Source organism: Sus scrofa, chromosome 2 (genome assembly GCF_054392235.1).
Source record: "Sus scrofa isolate SSC_HxYL_T2T_F1_AM1 chromosome 2, Sscrofa_HxYL_maternal_Yorkshire_Landrace_v2.0, whole genome shotgun sequence".
In the NCBI taxonomy this organism is placed as follows: Eukaryota; Metazoa; Chordata; class Mammalia; order Artiodactyla; family Suidae; genus Sus; species Sus scrofa.
In genome coordinates, this window is record NC_139384.1 from 36311428 (window position 1) to 36333598 (window position 22171).

At 40.4% G+C, this 22171-nt stretch overlaps 1 long non-coding RNA gene across 4 annotated transcripts in view; it reads left to right on the top strand.

Moving 5' to 3' along the window:
• LOC102165168 (uncharacterized) overlaps window positions 1-22171 on the top strand; it is a 102261-nt gene that overhangs the window by 31427 nt on the left and 48663 nt on the right. The window contains exons 2-5 of one of the 4 annotated variants that reach the window (XR_014837155.1): window positions 9154-9332; window positions 9462-9563; window positions 10966-11028; window positions 11902-15588. The exons of 1 other annotated variant lie outside the window; for it this stretch is intronic. This is a non-coding gene — a long non-coding RNA (uncharacterized LOC102165168). Of the gene's footprint in view, window positions 1-9153; window positions 9333-9461; window positions 9564-10965; window positions 11029-11901; window positions 15589-15951; window positions 16166-16534; window positions 16634-22171 lie in introns of those variants that run through there. 2 more of the 4 variants (XR_014837154.1, XR_014837156.1) reach the window with 2 other exon arrangements.

The window sequence follows — 22171 nt, forward strand, 5'->3', positions numbered from 1 at the left end:
GAAGAATGACCTATAATTTGCTAGCATAGATCTCTCACTTATAGACATGAAAGGGTCATTCTTTATGTTCTGTCATTTCATAACTTATATGTTTACACAGATCTGCAGTACAAGATAATCATAGGAATTTAAAGGAATAGCCATGCAATTGTCTTCTCAGGGCTCCTGCTTTAGCCATCTGAATCCCTGTACCATCACTCCTTAAAAAGGTTCAGTAAATTTTCCCAAAGTGACCTATATCTCTGCTGCATTTTTTATCTCCCATACAGTAAAGATGTTGTTTCTGTGTACAGCTGGAAACTCCCCAACTTTAAATCTTGCTGGCTTTAGATGGGTCCGTGGTGTTCTGTTTGAGGCTAACTCAGTAAGAGAAAGAATGTTATATTATCTGGGGCCATTGGTTCAGCATCCAACATCAGAATCTTAGGTCTTGGTTAAGATGGGGGAATTGATGATCCTGTCCTGGCTGGAATTATTGATGGGAGACCCCAGTTGCCCAGGTTGACCCTTCCGCCTTTAAATCTGGTGGAATATGGAAAACCCCTCCCAGATCTATCCTTCTTAACAGCAGTGTCAGGAGCCTCTGTTTGAATGTCTGACTTGTTTGGAGCCCTCCAAGAGACACAGGGCTGAGAGAGATGTTTTCCATGAGCAGGAAACAAGACTGATGGAAAGTCCCAGCTTATCTAAAACCCAGGAGCCAGACCTTGAGATAACAGCATTCTGTTTTAAAAGCATTTACATCCAGAAAGAGAAATTTGCAAGGCACCAAACTGTAGACATGGTGGCATGGATTGAGTCTCCCTAACCACTACCCAATCCTAGAAAGTCTATTTTGGAGAGTACAAAGATTCCATTGGGAAAAGGAAATGATATAGTACATATTGAGCCTGAAATGTTAACACTTGGTAATAGCAAAGTAAGAGAATCTTGCTTTGGGAGAAAGTGAGGTAAAACATACAGGGAGATTAATTTATGAATCCTCCCCCTCCCCCAACACCAACTTGCTGATGATAACTATCAACTCAAGGGCTTACTGTTCTAAATGCTTCATATAGACTTGTGACAACCTTGATCTTTCCATCCTTTTTTACACATGAGAAAGCCAAGGGTCAGAAAATTTTAAAAACTTTGCCGTGACAGAAGGCTACATACACAAATATATACACAGATGAAAGCCATCTTGACTGGGATTGATGAACCATGTGTGTTAACTAATGAGAATTTCTCTCCATATTCCACTCTTAAGAACAATAGGCCAATCAGCAGATAGCCGCATAAATAGCTTAGTTCTCAAAAATGCAATGACAGTAATAGCAAAAGTCAATTCCAGTGACTTTTGGGAAAACAGCAAAAATACATTCCTATGCCTTTCTCATCTTTACTTACTACACTGAGCAGTAACTGGTATAGCTGTTACTGGTGAAAAGGAGTGCCAAGGCCCTGTCATATTTTCAGTTTACAAGGAACACTGCTGTCATTTTTTGGCTGCCTTTGACCAAGCACCCCAGAAGATTCATACTTTCTGGAAAGACGTTCAACTCAAAGTGTGGAAACACAAACTTGTTTTGCTTTTTGCCCAGTTACCCAGAGCATTCCAGTTCTTAAAGGCTTCTGTGTATTGATTTGGTACATGGTGGCTGGGCAGATTGGGTGCCAGGAGAGTGGAAGATGAGGCAGGAGAGGTGGATGACAAGATCGTATTGTGCTCTGTGGGCCCTGAAAAGAACTTGGGGTTTTATTACAGTGTAGAGAGAAGCCATTAAAGAGATTGGTGCCAGAAGGTGACATGATATGATATATAGCTTTAAAGGATCATCCTGGCTGCTTTGTGTAGTTAACATTTGTGTACTTGTGCATTGGAAGGGGACAGAAGAAGTCATGGCATCTTAGACTTGGGGAATGGCAAAGATGATGGAGAAAGGGGGATGGGTGTGAGATGTATTGTAGAAATAGGAATTATAGGATTTGGGGATGGATTGAGTGTGTGTGGGAAGATGGGGGCGAGAGCGGAAGGAAGAGTCAAGGATGAGTCAAGTTTTCCTGGGTTGAGCAACTGGGTAGATAATGGTGACATTTGTTGAGATGAAGAAGACTTCCAGAATGAAAGGCTTAATGGAGATAATCGAGTTCAATTATAGATAGCTTAAGCAGATAGCCAAGCACAAGCATGCAATAAGCATTTGCAGGTATTGACTAGGAGATCAAGGAGCTATCTGGAATAGAGAGATAAATATGCAAGTCATTGGCATATGGATAATCTTTGAAGTTTTGGGAATAAGTAAGAACCCTTGTAATAAAAATGTCAAGTGAGAGGAAAAAGGGATTAACGCTGTGTTTTGAGGACTTCAATATTTAGCAGAGGAGGTGGAGCCAATAAAGGAAACTCAGAGATGGAAACCAAAGGAAGAATATGTCAAGAAGAAAGGAACAGTCAGTTATATCAGTTGGGATTAAGGAAGATGAGGATTGCACTGCAAGGTTAAATATACATTACCCAGGGAAAATAACATGCTATGGGTGGTCTCAAAATTAGAGATTTGCAAAGATCTCAGGACCTATATTGAACAAAAAACAGAAGTTTAGTCTTAGCTTGTAGAGCATAAAAGCTATCTTCAATCACTTTTCAACCCAGCTAGGTTATTCGCATTATGAGTGTAGGGCTTGGGGCAAAGTCAGGACTCCTTATCTGGTTAAAATCTCCTAATGGACAACTCACACAGAACACCACATTCTTAGCAATGTACATCATAATTAAGGTAGGGAGAGAATTCAAGGCACATTCTTTGCAAAACCTAGAGCTGTGTAGACAGGGCAGAGTATATTGTCCTTAAGGTCACATCAGAGTTATTAGACACTTTTTCCATCTTCATTTAACAAACTCTTTTGGAAGCTAATCTGACATGGGAATCTTGAGAAAATCAAAGCTTGTTTTAAGCTTTAAAGGCCAGATCTTGCTTTTGGGATCTAGACCAGGGATTGGAGTTCTCCAAAAGAGAAAGGGGAAGAAAGGTATCCTCTTCTTATGTGATTGATACACAGATTTCCCTTCAGGTGAATTTGAAAATAAACTAACCAAACTGGCTTTGCCCAATTTAGTTTTCTTTTGAGGATGAAAGAAAAAAAATTCTGAAGGCTGAAATAGAATAGGCGACTATGTCCAAAGGAGATTACGAGATTTCTGGCATCACTGCAGAGAATCAGAGGGACACACATACACAGGTGGAGACCAGGACATGGATCTCAGAAAGAAGCTCACAGCTGAAGTGGGAGAGTGGGATGTTGCTGGGAAGTGGTCACTTGTTGGAATGTTCCTCACATTTCGCCATTTCCAGAGAAAACTGGTTTCATACCTTTTCCCAGTAGCCTTCAAATCAGGAAAATAATGCACATGGGAAGGAAAAGAGTTAAGGACATGGTGGTTTTATCTCTACTGGAGAGTATATGAGTTTCTTTGGACTTATGAAGTCAGTTCAGGGGTGAAATGAACATCTTTAGAGAAAGGAATATAAGTACCAAGAAGAGCCCTTCCACAGGAAGATGAGAAAGATTAGAAAATATAGCTTTTATGAACATCCAGGATAGACCTGGTTGGATTATGGTGCCGCCATTTACATCAAAACACTCAACAACATTTAATTCATTCAATTGTTCAACAAATGTGTATATTATATTATTATTATTATTATTATTACAGCCATACCTTTAGCATATGGAAAATCCCAGGATAGGGATTGAATTGGATTTGCAGCTGCAGGCCTACATCACAGCCACAGCAACCTGGACCTGAGCCAAATTTTTGACCTGTGCTGCAGCTTGCGGCAACTCCAGATCCTTAATCCATTGAGCAAGGCCAGGGATTGAACCTGCATCCTCACAGAGACTACATCAGGTTCTTCTTCTTTTTTTTTTTTTTTTAATTATTTTTTTCCATTGTAGTTGGTTTACAGTGTTCTGTCAATTTTCTACTGTAGATCTGCTGTACAGCAAAGTGACCCAGTCACACATACATGCATATACATACATACATTTTCTCACATTATCCTCCATCATGCTCTATCACAAGTGACTAGTTATAGTTCCTGGTGCTATAGAGCAAGATCTCATTGCTTATCCATTCCAAATGCAATAGTTTGTATCTATCAACCCCAGAATCCCACTTCCTCCCCTTTGGCAACCACAAGTCTATTCTCCAAGTCTATGTACATCAGATTCTTAACCTGCTGAGCCACAATGGGAATTCCCATGTTCAACAAATATCGGTGGATTGTCTACCACGTTCCAAGCATTGTGCAGGTTCCTAGAGGCACAGATTAAAGCAAAGCAGATAGAATCCTTGACCTTATGGTGCTTACATCCTAGAAGAAAGCACAGAAAATAAACAAGTAAACATCAGTAACAAAAAGTAATATGACTTCAGTTAGGGATAAGGAACGGGAAGTAAACAAAACAGAGTACTGTGATAGAGGTGGGGGGTGGAATGTGTAGAATTTTACTGGGTGATCAAGAAAGACCTGAGGAGTTCCTATAGTGGGCTCAGTGGTTAACGAATCCAACTAGGAACCATGAGGTTGCGGGTTTGATCCCTGCCTCACTCAGTGGGTTGAGGATCTGGTATTGCCATGAGCTGTGGTGTAGGTCACAGACATGGCTCAGATCCCACGTTGCTGTGGCTATGCTGTAGGTTGGCGGCTATAGCTCTGATTAGACCCCTGGCCTGGGAACCTCCATATGCCACAGGTGTGGTCTTGGAAAAGATAAAAAAGAAAGAAAGAAAGAAAGAAAGACCTGAGAAGATGACCTTTGTGCTGTGGTAAGAAGGAGGCAGTCATATATACAGTACATGCCAGGCTCACAAAGCTGCAACTTCAAAGACCTTAGCAAGTTTGAGGAAGGAAAAGAAAGTCTATGTGGCTGGAACTTCATGATGGGGAGGAGAATGACAGATGATGCATTTGGAGAAATAGGCTACAAATAGACCGATTAGGGGCTTGAGGGCTCATTTCAAGCTGCAGAGGTGATGTCGCTGAATGCAGAATTGGGGAAAGGTGAGCATGATAGGCTCTTTGCAGCCCCTCCTACTGGCTTCGGCACACTGCTGGGCACCTCCCTCCCTTCCTTCACTGCCTCTGGCTACTTGCTTGCTGCTGAGAACCGGGCCACTGGAAGTCACAGGCTCAGTCACAAGACTGTGCAGAGATGGGCTTCCCCCCTCACAAGTAGGCAGTGCCCCTACTCTTTCTGGAGTGGTTCTGGGGGTACCTTGTTGAAACATTCCCCCACTCCCCCCACTCCCTCCTTCTCTTCCTGGAGCCTATGCATTTTGGATTGTTTATCAGCATTCTAGCCCCTACCCATCAACCAGTAGCACTTTTCTGTCCCCTCTTCCTCTACCCATCTCCCCAGGTATGACAACAAAAAGTGCATTCAGACATTGCCAAATGTCCCCTGAGGGCAAAACTGCCCTGATTGAGAACTGGTGCCCTAGGGAAACGTTGCACGTGTGTACCAGGAAACGATAAAGGAGTTCCCACTGTGGTGCAATGTGTTAAGGATCTGGCATTGCTGCAGTTGTGGTTTGGATTCAATCCCTGGCCTGGGAACTTCCATATGTCCTAGGTGTAGTTAAAAAAAAAAAAAAAGATGTTCATAGTAGATTTATTCTTAACAATTTAAAGAGAAAACAAAAAAACCCCTAGGAGTTTCCATCATGGCTCAGTGGTAACAAACCCGACGAGTATCCATGGGGACCCAGGTTCAATCCTGGCCTTGCTCAGTGGGTTAAGGATACAGCTTTGCCATGAGCTGTGATGTAGGTCGCCGGTGTGGCTCAGATCCTGTGTTGCTGTGACTGTGACATAGTTTGGCAGCTGCAGATCCAATTAAACTTCTAGTCTGGGAACTTCCATATGCCTTGGGTGTAACCCTAAAAAGACAAAACAAACAAAAAACCCCAAGAACCTAGAAAACATTCAAAATTTCTGAAGAGTAGAATGGATAAATAGTAATATAGTCACACAGTGGAATACAATACGGTAATGATGATGAATAAAATGACAACCTTGGAAATTTTTGATAGATTATTTTGAGTGAAAAATCAAGTGCAGAATACAAACTCCATGATTCCATTGTGCAACATTTAAAAACACATGAAACAAATAAAAAGTGTAATGTCTTAGGATATACCCATATATAGTAAAACTTGAAAGAGACACTAAGGGAATGAGGAAAAAAGGAAATTTAAGATAGTATATACCTCTTGGCTGGGAGGTAAGGAATGGGATGAGGGAGGGGCCCACAAATAGCTCCCATTGCTTAAATTAAGGGGTAGAGGATGGGTGGGTATTTATTACATTTTATGCTTTATTATGTACATATGTGACATGCATTCTTTTATAAGTAGCAACAATCACATGAGAAAAAAATGAAAAAAAAAGAAATCATGAGATATTTTCAGAAGAAGAAGTAAATTAGTCCAGAGTGTGCCAGGAATAACTAGGTGAGGTGGGAGAACCATCCAGGCTTTCAGAAAAAATACCCTCTCCTAAACCTGGATTGACCTGTCTAGGGTTATAATGCTTTGAAAACTTATCCTTTGCTACTTAACTAAATGATCTTGACCAGGTTTCCTTTCCTTTTATGGACCTTAGTTTCTCCAGCTGAAACAAAAAAAAAGTGGGGCCCAGACTAGAAGTCAGGGTTGGTAAATCCATGCATATCTTACTCTGTTCCATGCCCATGCCAGACATGAGTAATTGATCACAGCACTCTTTCTCTAAATTGGGAAGAGACCTCCCAGTTGTTTTCAACATAGAATTTTGATTTATCACATGCAGCAAGAGATAAGTCTATATTCCTAACATTTGATGCCTAAAGACTTATTCTCTGTATCTCTTGCCTCCATTTTTTATTTAATCACCTTAATAAGTTTGGGAGCTTTTTAAAGGGTGGAACAACCTCTTGTGTCCATTGTACCCTCCCATTCATTCCTGTGGTCAGTGGACACTAGAGTTTTAGTGAAAAACAGGCTGCCTGGAAAGCAGTATTTCTTCTACCTTTTGCACCATTCATATCCCAGATCAAGAATGGAGCAAATGTTCTAGAGCCTAGTAAGTGGATTCGGGTGTCTGTGAACTAAACGCATTCCACACATGCACGAGGTCATATTCAAGAAGACCAGGATCCAGTCTCTGTTGGAGACTTGTGAAAAGACAAGGGAACTTGGAGAAGCCATGTGCAGGAGAGGGGTGCAGAAGAATCGATTGAAATTGCTCAAAATTGAGCGAGGAGAGGATGTAGCCTGAAGGTCTGTACGGGGCTACTATTAAGGGGAACTAAAGGTAGTCAGAATGGCACCAGGCAGATTAAGTCGACTTTTCTCTCTGTTGACTTTGCCAACTCACATAATCTCTTGGGGCTACACCTCATCTGTTAACTCTCTCAAATGAGAGAGGTGATTTCTTTGATGCTCACATTCCAGTTCAATGGACTGAAATTGAAGTTGTGAGCTAGAGAGCCAAGGCCCAGAAGCATGGTTTACAACCAAGCACCACACGCCCTCCAGTGGCAGAAAACCAATAACTCAGGTGAAAATGCAGAACGCTCAATTTTTGCCTAAACTAGATTTTGGAAGTAGTATAATTTTGTTGTTGTTGTTGTTCTCAACTGGATGCTTATAACACTATAACAGATTTTTTAAAATGCTATAATTTTGCCCAGGAGTGTTATCAATACATAGAATGTCAGAGCTGAAATTAATCATAAAATTAACATATCTAATTTTTCATTATCTCTACTTAATGAAAGTTCAGAGAGGTAGAGGGACAGAACTGATGCTGTGACCACCATCTTCTGGCTCCAGATTCAGTGCTTGCTTCACCCTGCATCTTGCCTTCCCCATAGCAGTATTTTTTGGACAATTGCCATCGGCATGGCACTGCACTGTTGGGGAATAATGGTAAAGTCACCAATGACTGAGTCTTACTCCATGCAGAATGCTATTCTAAGCACTTGACATTAATTTCTTGTTAATTCTGACAACAACCTTATGAGATAGTATTATCATCCTTATTTTATAGATGAAGAAATTGAGGCTCCAAATGACGTTAAGGGAGTTACTAAAAGAAGCAGACGATAGGTCTGTACACGAGCCATCTATAGCCTAGTGGGAAAGATAAAGTGGCTTATCTCTGCCTGAAGGAATGGTATCTCTGTAATTAACTGTAGCTAATTTGTCTAGGACACAGTGTATTGGAGCCAAGACATTAAGGCCCAAGAAAGGAAGTAGGTTTTCTAAGTGCATTTCTTTGCAATGCTAATGGATGGGGCTTGCATCACCACTGGAGGTCAAGGTGACCATCGGATTTCATCTCACACAATCTTCCCTATTGAGCATCCCTTGCTCTTGACCACAGTCTATCTGATGGTCCTATGTGGGCTTAGGAGGAAAATGTGTTTGAACAATTAGTGATCTCTACTGTGGGTCAGGGATGCGGGCAGTTGGCATGACGGCACTTATTTGCCATAAGTGTTCCACATGAACTAAATTTTACAAAGCCTACACATTCTACAATGTACTGCAGAAGCCAGACATCACTTGGAAGCTTTGCTGAAATGCAGAAACTCAGGTCCCTTTCCAGACCATTTGAATGAGTATCTTCCTTGTATCTAGAGCCAGAAGTGACTTCTGTGCCCCTAAATGTTTGGAAAGTGCTGTGGTAAATCTTGTTTACACATGGAGCAGTGACATTTCAGAGGACAAGGACTGTGTCCTCTTGCATGTGGCTCAGTGATGTGATTGTTTTTTTCCTCTTTCTCCCCTTTCATTCATTTTATTTCTAAAAACAATCATACTGTAATTAGACAGTTTTGGTATTCAGTTTAATATGGGTATAGATTTGTGAGACTCTACCCCAGTCAGGGTACAACGAAGTTCATCCCCCCGCTAACTCCCATGCTATACTTCTCTAGGTGCCCCCCGCCTCCGCCATCTGAACCCCTGATGACCACTGATTTAGTCTTTGTCGCTACAGTTTTGTCTTTTTGAGAATGCCACATAAATGGAGCCATGCCAAGTGTAGCTTTTTGAATTTTGCTTCTTTCGTTCAGCATAATGCTTTTCATTGATAACATATTTCTTGTTTTGTTTCCTAGCTATAAAGGAACTACTGTATAGTAAAATTCTGTGGCACCACACAAAAATGGAGATTTCTCAAATGTTGAGAGTTTGAATTATTCTAGGTGCATATCAATGCATTTGTCTTCGTGCTCTTTCAAGTGTGACACCATGTACCAAATTTACTTCCCAGACGTACTCCATCTGATGTCTTGAGGTAAATTGTCACTTGGTATTTGCTCCACTTTATAAAATGCTTATTACATTCTTTTCCAAACAATATTTTAAAAGGGTTTTTGTTCATTTGTTTGTTTTTTTTTTTTTTTGTTTTTTTTTTTTGGCTAAGCTTGCAGCATGCGGAAGTTATAGGACCAGGGATTGAACCTGAGCCAAAGCAGTGACAATGCTGAGTCTTTAACTGCCAGGCCACCAGGGAACTCCAAGGATGGTAATCCTTAACTGTCTTTGTCAATTATGTTTTGAACAAAACCCATAAGTACATACCTGTTTTATGCCATCAAACATTTCAAAATGGAACAAACAAAAATACGTTTTGAAGCAAAGAGCTCTAAAGGCTCCTTATAGGAGGAAAACAACAATAACAACAGCAAAACTTGAAAAAAAACTCTACTCTGGAATATAATCATCACATTCCTCCTTCACATTTGCAAATCAGTGTCCCATCCATCCTCTGTTAGAAATCAATGGCCCTGGGAAATGCAGGAACCAAGTCAGGGGTTGTTATTATCGCTTTGCAAATGAGGAAAGTGATGACTAGATGGGGAGGTGAGCAGTCAAAGGTTACACAGCTGAATGGTGACAGAGCCAGAAATAGGATGGAAAATCTGGGTCCTAATATGCTTACTAGGCATCTGATATTACAGCCTTTTTTAACCTTCTAATCAATAATCGCAAAGACTGTTAGATCTATCACATTCCAAAAAATGGATAATTTCTTTTCCTATGAAAACCCAGGGTTTTTTTTTTTTTTTTCTATCTGTGGTAATCTTCTAAAACTTCATGAAGATTTTGATAGTAAGTCTGTTCTATCATGTTATTTACTTTTTTTTTTTTTTTTTTTTAAATAGCTGCATGGGGGCATATGGAAGTTCTTGGGCCAGGGATTGAATTTGAGCCACACCCGTGAACTATACAGTAGCTGTGGCAAGGCTGGATCCTTTTACTTACTGCACTGGGCTGGGATCAGATCTGTACCTCTGCAGCAACCTGAGCCACTGCAGTTGGATTCTTAACCCGCTGCACCACGGCAGGATCTCCATCTGCTGTAGTATTTTTGTTTGGCTTTAGTCGCACAGAAAAACCTGGCTTGAGGATATAATTCACTTGCCATTACCAATCACATGAATATAGACATTTTTTCCTTCTAGAGAGTAAAACTTTAAAGACTGAGGCCATGTTCTGTCTCAATTCCCATGCTTCCATTTCAGAGCTTTCTAAGGTTGGAGTCTCTGATGGGGCAGGACTTTTTAGAAAATGAGACAGACCTCTTTTCATCCTTGGAATTGCCATGGGATCTAGTAGCTGCTTCTTTACACCCTCTGACAAGATTAACTGGGACATTTTACAATCCAGGGAATAATAGATTATTTCAGTGGAAGTGGTTATAATTTTTAGTTCACGTCTTCAGGGACACTTTGTGTGGCATTTGAGCTGAAATGTGCTGTACATTTGCAAATTGGGAGCCAATGCTTTCAAAGTTGTGGAAACTGAAGATGAGAGCATCTTTGAATTTTATTGGGATGCTTAACTATTTGCATAACGCTTGCTTTCTATTCTCTCCACTGCTTTTTACCCACCCCCACACATGTCCTGTGCTGCACCGGATTAAGACCAGTCCCTCTCCTGCAGGGATGACCTACCACCATCCTATATGCTGCACAAGTCTATGCAAGGTGAGGTACAGACCCAGAATTCATTCATTAACAAGGGTGATGGGAAGTTGTAAACACAGCTGTAGGCTGCTGGCTCTGCAGACCTGCCTCACAAGGCAAGTGAAGAAATGTTGAGTGTTAACACAGTCTCCTTGTCTGAGACCTCCTTAATGGAACTTGTCAGCAGAACTCTGGCAGTGGAGCCAACAGCAACACACCAATCTCTTTAGAGGTATCCAGAGGCAGGGCTCTTTTTTGCCTGGAGTTTCTATCCTTAGAACCAAGCTGATGATCCTGATGATGGGGAAGTCTTAGAGAAGAATGGGGAGAAAGCAGCAATCTATTTCCTAAAGGGTATATTTTCCAGTCATTGAGCACTTGTATTTTTGGTGAGTCCTTGGAGGAGATTGGATCTGACCTTTCCTTCCTTTTGGTCGGAGCTACTTATCCTTCACCCCAAACTGGAGCACGGCAATTCTCTTTCCAGAAGAGACACGTTTATCCCTTTAGCAGACAAAGTTGTTTGTTTGACATGTGGGAATGATAGCACCTTGTTTTTGGAGAGCCATAGTCTACAAAATATTTTTTTTTTGGTCTTTTTGTCTTTTTAGGGCTGTACCTGCAGCATATGGAGAGTCCCAGGCTAGGCATCTAATCAGAGCTACAGTTGCTGGCCTTTGCCAGAGTCACAACAACGCCAGATCTGAGCCATGTCTGTGACCTACACCACAGCTCATGGCAACGCCAGATCCTTAATCCACTGAATGAGGCCAGGGATTGAACCTGCAACCTCAGGGTTCCTAGTCGGATTCATTTCCGCTGTGCCATGACAGGAACACCTACAAAATATCTCTATACTTGCTTTTCCATAAGAATTCATTTAAGCCTCTTCAGTCTCCATTTACAGATGAAGAAACCAAAGTTCAGAAAAATTAAGCAACTTGAACAAGGTCCTGTGAGAAGCCAGTGATGGGGCTGAAACTTGAACAGAATCTTCAGTCTCCACACCCTGGGCTCTTCTCTCCCACCAGCTTCTGAGGGAAGCAAGAACTTGTCATGAAGCCTGACTTTTGGCCCAGGGAGTTGGAATTCCTCTGCAGGCCTCAGAAACCAAGGCCCAGCCTTGCTGACCAGCACTTCCTGCGTCAGTGTTTGGATCAACACTCAGAGCTCATTGACAGCAGGTTCCGGTAGCAGAGAAGGGAAACACATGAGGCAGCTTGTTTATAATTTAAAATGAGGGAAAAAAAAAAAAAAACAGAAAAATAAATGGATTCACAGGCAGGCCAAAAATGATGATTGCTTTGATAAGTTCCTTCCTGCTTCTGATAAAATGCTCTCCATTCATGCATCAGAAGGCCTGCAAGGTGTCCAGTGCCCCTGGTACTTCTAATATTGGGTTCTTTAACAATTCAACATGATATATATATACACACACACACATATTTCCCATAATAAACATAAAATATAAATATGCATTAAAATTTATTCACTTATAATTGGTCTTTGCAAGCTATAGGCGCACTATATATATATTTTATTAATTTTATATCATAGTAACATGATGGAGGATGGTGTTAGAAGAAGAATGTATATATATATGTATAACTGGGTCACTCTACTGTATAGCAGAAATTGACAGAACATTGTAAATCAACTATAATAAAAAATTAAAAATTACATATCATAGTATATATAATTCTTCTGATCATGTTTGTGGGGACATTATTTAGCTCCTGAATCACAATATATTATTGTGCATCTGTGGCTTGCAAAGCGCAATGGCTGATGGGTATCAGAAATGATCAGAAATGATTAACCAGGCTCCCTGCTTTTGGTTGCTTCCAGTCCTGTGGGAAAGACTGACCTGTAACTTTTTAGAACATGAAGCTGAAGGAAGGCCATAACAGAATAAAAAATTAAGTGCAATGTGAGCCAGAGAAGGAGAACTCATTCTGATGGGGCTAAGGGAAGACTTCAGGCAGAGGAGGGCTTTGTGGTGGGAAAGACATTCTGGGCTGAGGATCCTGGGCTGTCTGCAATGTCCTATTTCACCAGGGGATGACTATAGGGCAAGGGACCTGTGAAGGGCTGGGAGCAGAGGGAAGGGGCCAGGCTTAAAGAAGAAAGGTCACAGAGGTGCTAGGAATTGAGGTGGGATTATTAATGGTTTTATACCCAGGGACTGGGAAAGCTTGGATCTTCCCTGCCAGTCATCTTTTCTCCTAGTTATCTTCCCAGTGGAAAGAGACTCAGGAATAACAGCTACCTGGGACTCTAATTAGCCCTAGGAGTACCAAATAACACTGTGGACTTCTGGGGAAAACACTCACTTCAGCTTGAAGACTAAGTTGGGCTTCAAGTTTGAAAAACTTGAATCTGAATCCTCTGATGAGCTGAATTACAGGCAAAGGCCAGCATGCTTAGGCACACCTATGGAGATATGGTGGGTCTGTTTGGATGTCTACTTCTAGTCATGTGGAGAAAGTAAAGGGATAGGTGGATTTATACCTTTAACACACAGAAATCTGACCCCAAAGAAAATGTGACATGAAAAATGATCTAAAATTTTGATCAGTCAGATTAATAATTCTTTCTCCCTTCAAAGGTAAGGGAGGGAGCTAGAAAGAGGTGGCAAAAGTTGGCATGATGTAAGGAGAGGGGTAGAAACATTCCATCTCCTGCAGGCAGTGGTGGATGGTGGGTGGGAAGTGGCTGAAAGTCCATGAACCAGAAAAGCAGAGATTCTGCTTGGCAGAACTAAAGGGGAGGTCTCAGGTTCTAGGTAACAGTCAGGAAGTAGTCATGTTGATGGAGCTTATGAGCCAGAAAAACATGAACGGTCAAAGGACAAAGAGATCCACAGGAAATAAGGAGCAGGGCAAGAAACTAGAAGAAGCAAATGGCACTGACAAGGCAAACGGAAGCATTATTGTCCACCTGCCCTCTTAACTCATTAAGACAAAGTCCACGGTGAATCTCAGTCAACGGTGACTGAAAGCAGCTGATTTGGTAGTTAATGCAGTTGCAGGGGCAGGGGGCATGGACAGACAGTTGTCTGCGGCAGTAGGAAGTAGGGGTGGGCAGAAGGCACTTCAGCCAACCTCCTCCCACTCTAACAAGCACAGTGCTGCTGTGGTATGTACACATGAGCTATAGAAGACATGTTTTCTTAAAGAGGTATTATGTTACTCAGAAATGCTTGGAAACTACTGGTATGGCAGAAAACATTGGATTGGGATTTAATAAATAAGAGTTTTAGTCCTGATTCTGCTATTTCAGCTCCATGACCTTGAACAATAATAAAAAGTATAATAATGGGCTTGATGATCACTAACTGATTGGGTGTTAAGCTGTTGTGTTAAAACCGTGTATGTAATGAGTATCCTCTATGTACTATTTCATTTAATCGTCACAATAACTCTATGAAATAGGTGTATAATTTCCCTTTCACAGATGAGGAAAATGAGGTGCAAAAAGGAAAAGTGCTCGAGGAGAGACACAGCTGGTATCAGACCCAAGTCTCAAACCCATGCCTGATATCAAGGACTATGATCTTATAGCCCTCACTTGACTGTTCTCTATGACTTTCACTCCTACCTCTAAGAGATGAATAAAGATCCTTGTCTATGAAAAATGCCAATGGCATTGAACTTGAAGATTGCATTGAATTTGAAGATTGCCTTGGGTAGTGTAGTTATTTTGACAGCATTAACTCTTCCAATCCAAGAACATGGTGTAACACCATGTAAGTCAGATAGAGAAAGATAAATACTATATGATATCACTTATATGTGGAATCTAAAAAAAAAAAATACAACCAACTGGTGACTACAACAAAAAGAGTCACCGATGTAGAAAACAAACTACTACTTACCAGAGGGGAGAGGGAAGAGGGGAGGGGTAATAGAGGAGTAGGGGATTAAGATGTATAAACTATTAGGTATAAAATAAGGTACAGAGATATGTTGTACAACACAGGGAATATAGCCAATATTTTATAACAACCATAAATGGAGTATAACCTTTAAAAATTGTGAATCACTATATTGTACACCTATAATAGATAATATGGTACATCAAATATATTTAATAAAAAAATTCTTTTGGATTCTCACAGAGTATGGAGGGATCAAATGAATAAACATTAGTGGTAAAAACACTGTAATCTAAGAGGACTTTAAAAAGGAAGCAGGAGTTTCCATAGGAAACAAATCCAACTAGGATCCATGAGGTTGTGGGTTCGATCCCTGGCCTTGCTCAGTGGGTTAAGGATCTGGCATTGCCATGAGCTGTGGTGTAGGTCGAAGACATGGCTCAGATCTGGTATTGCTGTGGCTGTGGCATAGGCTGGCAGCTGTAGCTCCGGTTAGACCTCTAGCCTGGGAACCTTCATATGCCGCAGATGCAGCCCTAAAAAGACAAAAAAAAAAAAAAAAAAAAAAAAAGGAAGCAATTACTATCCTAATCAAAGTCTGGTGCTTTTAAATGTTTGTTGAATGAATATGTACTTAATTGGAAATGCAATTTCTATGTCCATTTATTTCTTAACTTTATTTATTAAACATGTTGTTAAGTACAGTTTTTAAACTCATTTAATCTTCAAATTTGGGCATTATTATTTTCATTTTATAGGTGAGGAAACTTAACCTTTGAGAGGTTGAGAAATTCACCCAAAGTTATCTAGATCTAAGTACAATCAAGGCATGTGAAAATACTAGATACTTTGGAATAGGCATCTAACTTTGGAGGCAAAGCTTGGTGATGACTTATGACCTTTCACACCTTACAAAGCCAAGAAAAGAAAATGGGTTCCAGGGACTCTTAGAAAAGCATTCCCCAAAGGTTTGGACATATATGAATAGCTTCAGCAGCCCTGTGATGCTGAAGAGTGAGGGCTTCTTACTTCCTGGAGCCCTGATAAGTGTCTCTAACTCTTCCTAGTAGCCTTGGCTCCAACACCTATCTGGCGAGAATCTTGTTTTCCTCTTCAGCATAGCTGAGCTTGGAGGTTTTGATAGTGTTTGACTTCAGCAAGTTTCCACATGAGCCTCTGATCTAATGTTGGAACAAAGCAACTGCGGAGGGAGGCCCCGCTTGGAATGAGTCAGGTGGAGACTGATGCCTTGTTTCTTGTTAAACACGGTTCCCCCTCCAGGTATGTACTTTTCCCCCAACTGTCAAACTCTGTCAACACAAGTCTGGGCTTCCCTCTCCCCACTCAGGCAAACACTGCTCATAGCAGGAAAGGAACAAAAGTCCTTGGCTGAAATGTGAAAACCTACACTTTCAGGGGGAGGATCAAGGGCTCTTCACCTGGCCAAACATTATTTGAATTTTGTAGCACAAGCACTGGAGTTTAAGTTACATCCTGGAATTCAATATTTGGCATAGAACAATAATCACTGTTGATTTCTCCTACTTGGTATACCTGTTAATTGCTTTGAGATGAAGTGACAGACCCTATCAGAGGATTGTGAGTTCATTTGCATTACCTCACATTTTTTTTTTTTTTTTTAAACTGAAGGAGAAGCTGAGTTTCAGAGAAGCTAAGTGATTCCCCCAGGATTATATAGCCACTTGAAGAGTGGGCTGTGAAGAAAGAACCGAAGCCTCCTAACTTTTGGTAAAGTGACTTGTCAACCATACAAGTTTAATTCTGTTTTTGTTGGTATCAATACCCATGGAAATTAAGCTATTTGTCTTGGGTCAGCATGAAAACACATTTTTAAGAAGTCATCTGCTAGTAAGTACTAGTATTTACTATTGCTAAATATTTTGACCCAATTTATCAGAATCTCTAATATTGTGATTGAGAGTAGAACTTTGGTTTGTATCTCAGTCACACCAATGATTAGCTCTATTATCCTGGGAAATTTTAACTCTTTTCACTCCAATTTCCCTTTTCTTAAAATGGGAATACTAATAGCATCTACCTGTGCCCAAGTGATTATGAGAATTAAGTGAAATTACACATACACAGAGGTTAGAACTATGCCAGGCACCTAGTAAATACCTAATACATGTCAAGGAACCCTACTATTACATGAGACCTTAAGACATTTTCATTTTGCCTCTATCATTAACTAGCCTCTTACTAGCTGGGCCTTAGTTTCTTAGTCTGTGAGATAAAATTCATATTGTTTCACCATTCAAAATGGATTGAGTTTCTTTATATGCTATGCAGTGGAGATGCTTATTTACTTGATAATTTATTCATTGCTGAATAAATCTTTATTGAGTGCCAACTGTGCCAGGCATCCTGTGAGCAAGACAGAGGAGTTCCCTGTTTTCAGGGAGTTTATCATCTGTGGGGAAGACAGAAAATTATACAAACAGTTATAGTCAAGGATGATAGTTGTTATGAGAGTGGAGTATGGGGTGCTGTGGAGGCACACAGCAGGGGTACCCACATAGTCTGAGGGTGGGGATGGGGAGGTAAAGGAAATCTTCTTGGAAGTGATAATTAAGCTGAAACCTAGACAGAAGTTGGGTGGGAGTAACTGAGCAAAGAAAGAGAAGGAAGGAAGGGCGAAGAGCGGAACACACAGAGCCCAATGACTGGAGAAAACAAGAGAATAAAGTGGTTCTACCGTATTTCATCTACTTTGAGACCCCACTCATTAAGATGTGCCCTTATTCTATATACCCTTAAGAAAGAAAAAAACATTGCCAATTGAACTATGGCATAAGGTTTTATCACTTAGGGTTTTAATACTTTTTGAAAGAGCATTTTAAATCCTTAATTGGACATATATTTTATCATGGAGTGATCTATTAAATATAGCAAAATGAAAATATATGGGAAATAATTTGTTTTCAGTATTTCTAAAATTTTACCTTTAGGATTAGATTTTTCTGAAAGGCATTCTTGATTCAGAGGCATTGATGTTAAGCCTTCCCATATGATATGGTCAAGAGTCTTGGTGATACAGAGTTTCTTAAAAGAATTCATGGATGAACTGAAAGCCATGGGGCCTGGGTTCTTTAGCTGAGTTTATGAGTACGTTGAAACAGGCGACTTTTGATTCCCAGTTGGGTGATATTGCTAAACACTTCTGATTCACCACCTCCCACGACATTTTGTGCTAGAGGTTAAAAGTGTGGCCCACTGTTGCCTGTGGGATTTTCTTCCGAATTAACACCCATTCTGATAGCTGTCTTTCATGTTTGTGCATTCAAGGCCCAAACAATTAGTTAACAACTGTTGCCTCATCTACAATGATTTTCCAATGCATCCCAATTTCAGGGGACAGGTGTTGTGAAAAAAAAGTGTATATCTTCAAGGATGATGAAATACAACTAAAGAAGAGAAGCAGAAAGGGTGTGTGCATGTGTGTGTTAGTCACAGGAAGCAGGGCGAGATGGACAAGTGGTAGCCTATGGTCGGACTAAACATCTTTTTTTTTAAGTTGAAGTGTGGTTGATTAACAATGTTATGTTAGTTTTAGGTATACCACAAAGTGACTTAGTTATACATATATACATATATCTATTCTTTGCAAAATCCTTTCGCTTATAGGTTATTACAAAATATTGAGTATGGTTCCCTGTGCTATACAGTAAGTCCTTGTTGGTTACCTATTTTACATATAGCACCATGTATATGTTAATCAAAACTCCTAATTTATCACCCCCTTCCTTTCCCCTTTGGTAAAATAAGTTTGTTTTCTATATCTATTGAGTCTATACCTGTTTTATAAATAAGTTTGTATCTTTTTTTCTTAGATTCCACATATAAGTGATATGACATTTGTCTTTTAGTATCCATCCATGTTGCTGGAAATGGCATTATTTCATACTTTTTACGGCTGAATAATATTCCATTGCATATATGTACCACATATTCTTTATCCATTTCTCTGTTGATGGACATTTAGGTGGCTTACATGTCTTGGCTGTTGTTCATAGTGCTGCAGTGGGCATACTGTGCTAGCTATTAGTGGCTATTCCAATTTACATTCCCACCAGCAGTGCAGGAGGGTTCCTTTTTCTCCACACCCTTTCCAGCATTTACTGTTTGTGGACTTTTTCATGATGACCATTCTGACTGGTGTGAGTGATAACCTCATTGTGGTTTCGATTTGCATTTTTCTAATAATTGCAACGTTGAGCATCTTTTCATGTGCCTATTCGCCATCTGTATTGGATCAAACATCTTAAGGCATTTCAACTTTATCCTAAGGGTTAAGATAACAAGGATTTCAAGCAGAAGAATGACAACCCTTCTTCCAAGTGTAGACTGGACCGGATGGGAGCAGATGGAGGAAAGAAGACAGGCTGTAGAGGATTCCTGCTTTGTGGATCATTCTAATAAAAAGAGGAGGAATGATCCTCATCATCTTGGAGATCTCAGTGGTGGCTTCAGCCGCAAAGACCACTAATCCAGGGTGACCATCTCTCCCCCAATTCCCAGGAAAAGGTGCTATCCCAGGGAGAGGATCAAAGAAAGAAAGATACTTAGCTTTTCCCCTTGAATAAATGTCCCAGATAACAGAAACTTATCCCTTTAAGAGCTACATTCTCTTCTGGATGATAATCTCTTTCAATTCAATTTATTTATTTATTTTTTTTTCCTCTTTTTTAAATTGTTATTTCCCCAATACAAATTTTTTTTTCTGCTGTACAGCATGGTGACCCAATTACACATACATGTACACATTCTATTTTCTCCCATTAACATGCTCCATCATATGTGACTAGACATATTTCCCAGTGCTTACACAGCAGGATCTCATTGCTAATCCATTCCTCAATTCAATTTAAATTTAGACACTTTCTCACATTGAGGCCTAGGTGTAATATAACCCTTTTAAAAACTGAGCACTATCACAAGAATATAATTATTCTTTAAACATCAGTAGTAATTAATGAAGGGGGTAATGATACAATGAATTCCTAAAGTCTACGAGTTGTAGAAAATAATTTACTCCTTGTATTTTTTTTTTTAATGATAGTACTTGATACTTGTTCCTCATGCTATGATTTTCAAAGGATGTCTACATCCATGATCTCATTTGATCCTCACAGCACCGTGTGTGTCAAGTCAGGACCTTATGAAAGCAGATGCTAAGATGCAATTAAAATGCAAGAAATTTACTGAGGGAAAGGCCTGTGAAAGAGGAAGGGGAGAGTCAGCTCTGGGGGTGGGAAGAGCCTTACAGTACAATGCAGGTCTGTCAGCCACTGGGAGACAAGAGGAGGAAGGAGGTTTTAATAGGAAGAGCCATAAGTGTAAGCTCTGTGGGCTGATGGAGCTCCTGAGCAGAGTGCTCCTTGGAGGGGTGCTTCAACAAGCGGAAATGGTCTGTTCTAGTTCACTGCCATACTCAGTCGTAGGCTAGAAGCAGCCTGGGGGGCGGGGTGTGTGTGGCCCTGGAATGAATGCCATCATAGATGCCCAAAGTGTGTCAGCTGGAAGCTGTTGGCTAATTGTACTCCTCCTGGAAGTTTTTCTTCTTTAAAGATCTTTGCAGCAATCATCAGTGGCTGCCACACCCTGTGAATTTAGCAGAGCAGGTACCATTAGCCCTATTTTAAAGAGGTTTCAGATAATTAAAGATGTTCAGCGTGATAGTGGCAGATTCCCAGGTTTCATGGTTGTCTTGTTCAGTGGATTTTTAAAGGATCTTTCAAAACTCTGTTGTGGGAGTTCCCGTCCTGGCTCAGGGGTTAACGAATCCGACTAGGAACCATGAGGTTGAGGGTTCAGTCCCTGGCCTTTCTCAGTGGGTTAAGGATCTGGCGTTGCCGTGAGCTGTGGTGTAGGTCACAGATGTGGCTCAGATCCCAAGTTGCTGTGGCTCTGGCATAGGCCAGTGGCAACAGCTCTGATTAGACTCCTAGCCTGGGAATCTCCATATGCTGCAGGAGCGGCCCTAGAAACGGCAAAAAGACAAAAACAAAAACAAAAAAACCAACAACAAAAAAACTCTATTGTGGCAGATGTCTTCAAAGATGGCCACCATTTATTACTCCCATTTCTGTAGGTCAATCAGCTCCTCACATCCAGTCCCTCCTCTTGAAGATGGACAGGCGCTTTGACCAATCAAATGCAGCAAAATGTTGCTTGTCAGGTTTCAGGAGCTTCTCTCCTCCCTCTTAGAAGCCAGAGAACATGTAAGTAGTTTGACCATAACCTCATTCCAACTATGAGATAACATCAGATAGAACAAAATTGAGGGAACCGCTACAAAATGATTGAATAGTACTTGCCAAAAATATATGAAGACCATGAAAGACAAGTCTTATGAGTAGTTACAGATTGAAAGAGACTGAGGAGAAATAATAATTAAATATAATGCAAGATCCTGGATAGGATCTTCAGGGTAGAAAAAGATTAATAGACCAACTGGCAAAGTTTAATAGTGTCTGTAGTTTAATAGTGTCTGTAGTTTAGTTGGTAACATTGTACTCTGTTGACTTAGCTGTGATTATGTATTAAGATTGTGTAGGAAGTTAACATTAGGGGAAGCTGGGTGATGGATGTATAGGAACTGTCTTCACTAGTTTTGAAACACTAAGCGTCAGAGTGATCTGTAATGCATCAGTAGATACCTGCAACATCAGAGCAAAGGCAGCTGCTCAGATCATTCCAGTAAGGTTCTCCTTGAGTTGGGACTTGGGAAAAAAAGTAATGATCTCAAGATTGCAAAGTCAGTGGCTTTTCTGGGAGTTCTCTGAGGAGACCAAATGACCTTTGGTTTTCAAACAGCCTCTCTATGGGTCTATTTCAAAGCTGAAATTCCTATTTTTCTGATAACTCACTAAATTAAGGCAAGCAACGTAAAAGATATCTCATAGAACAGCAATTCTTGGAGATTCATCATAAAAGAAAAATGTTTGGTAAAATGTTTGCAAAATGATTGCACAGATTATCTATGAATAATCTTCTTGAAGATTATCTATGAATATAGCACATGAAAGATTCCGAGAAATTCTATAGTAAAGAAATCCATGTAAATAACTTAGCATTTATTCTCCAAATGTATTCAACCATAAAATCTTAAATGTGTACATGAAAAAGTTTTCCTATGGAAGGCACTTTAGGGAATGCCAGATGAAGGCATTGTGAACTGTGAAGGTTTTCAAGCAGCACAAGTGAATTCCCTTTTCCTAGAAGGGATAAAAAGGAGACTGAATGTCAAGATTACTCTAAAAATTT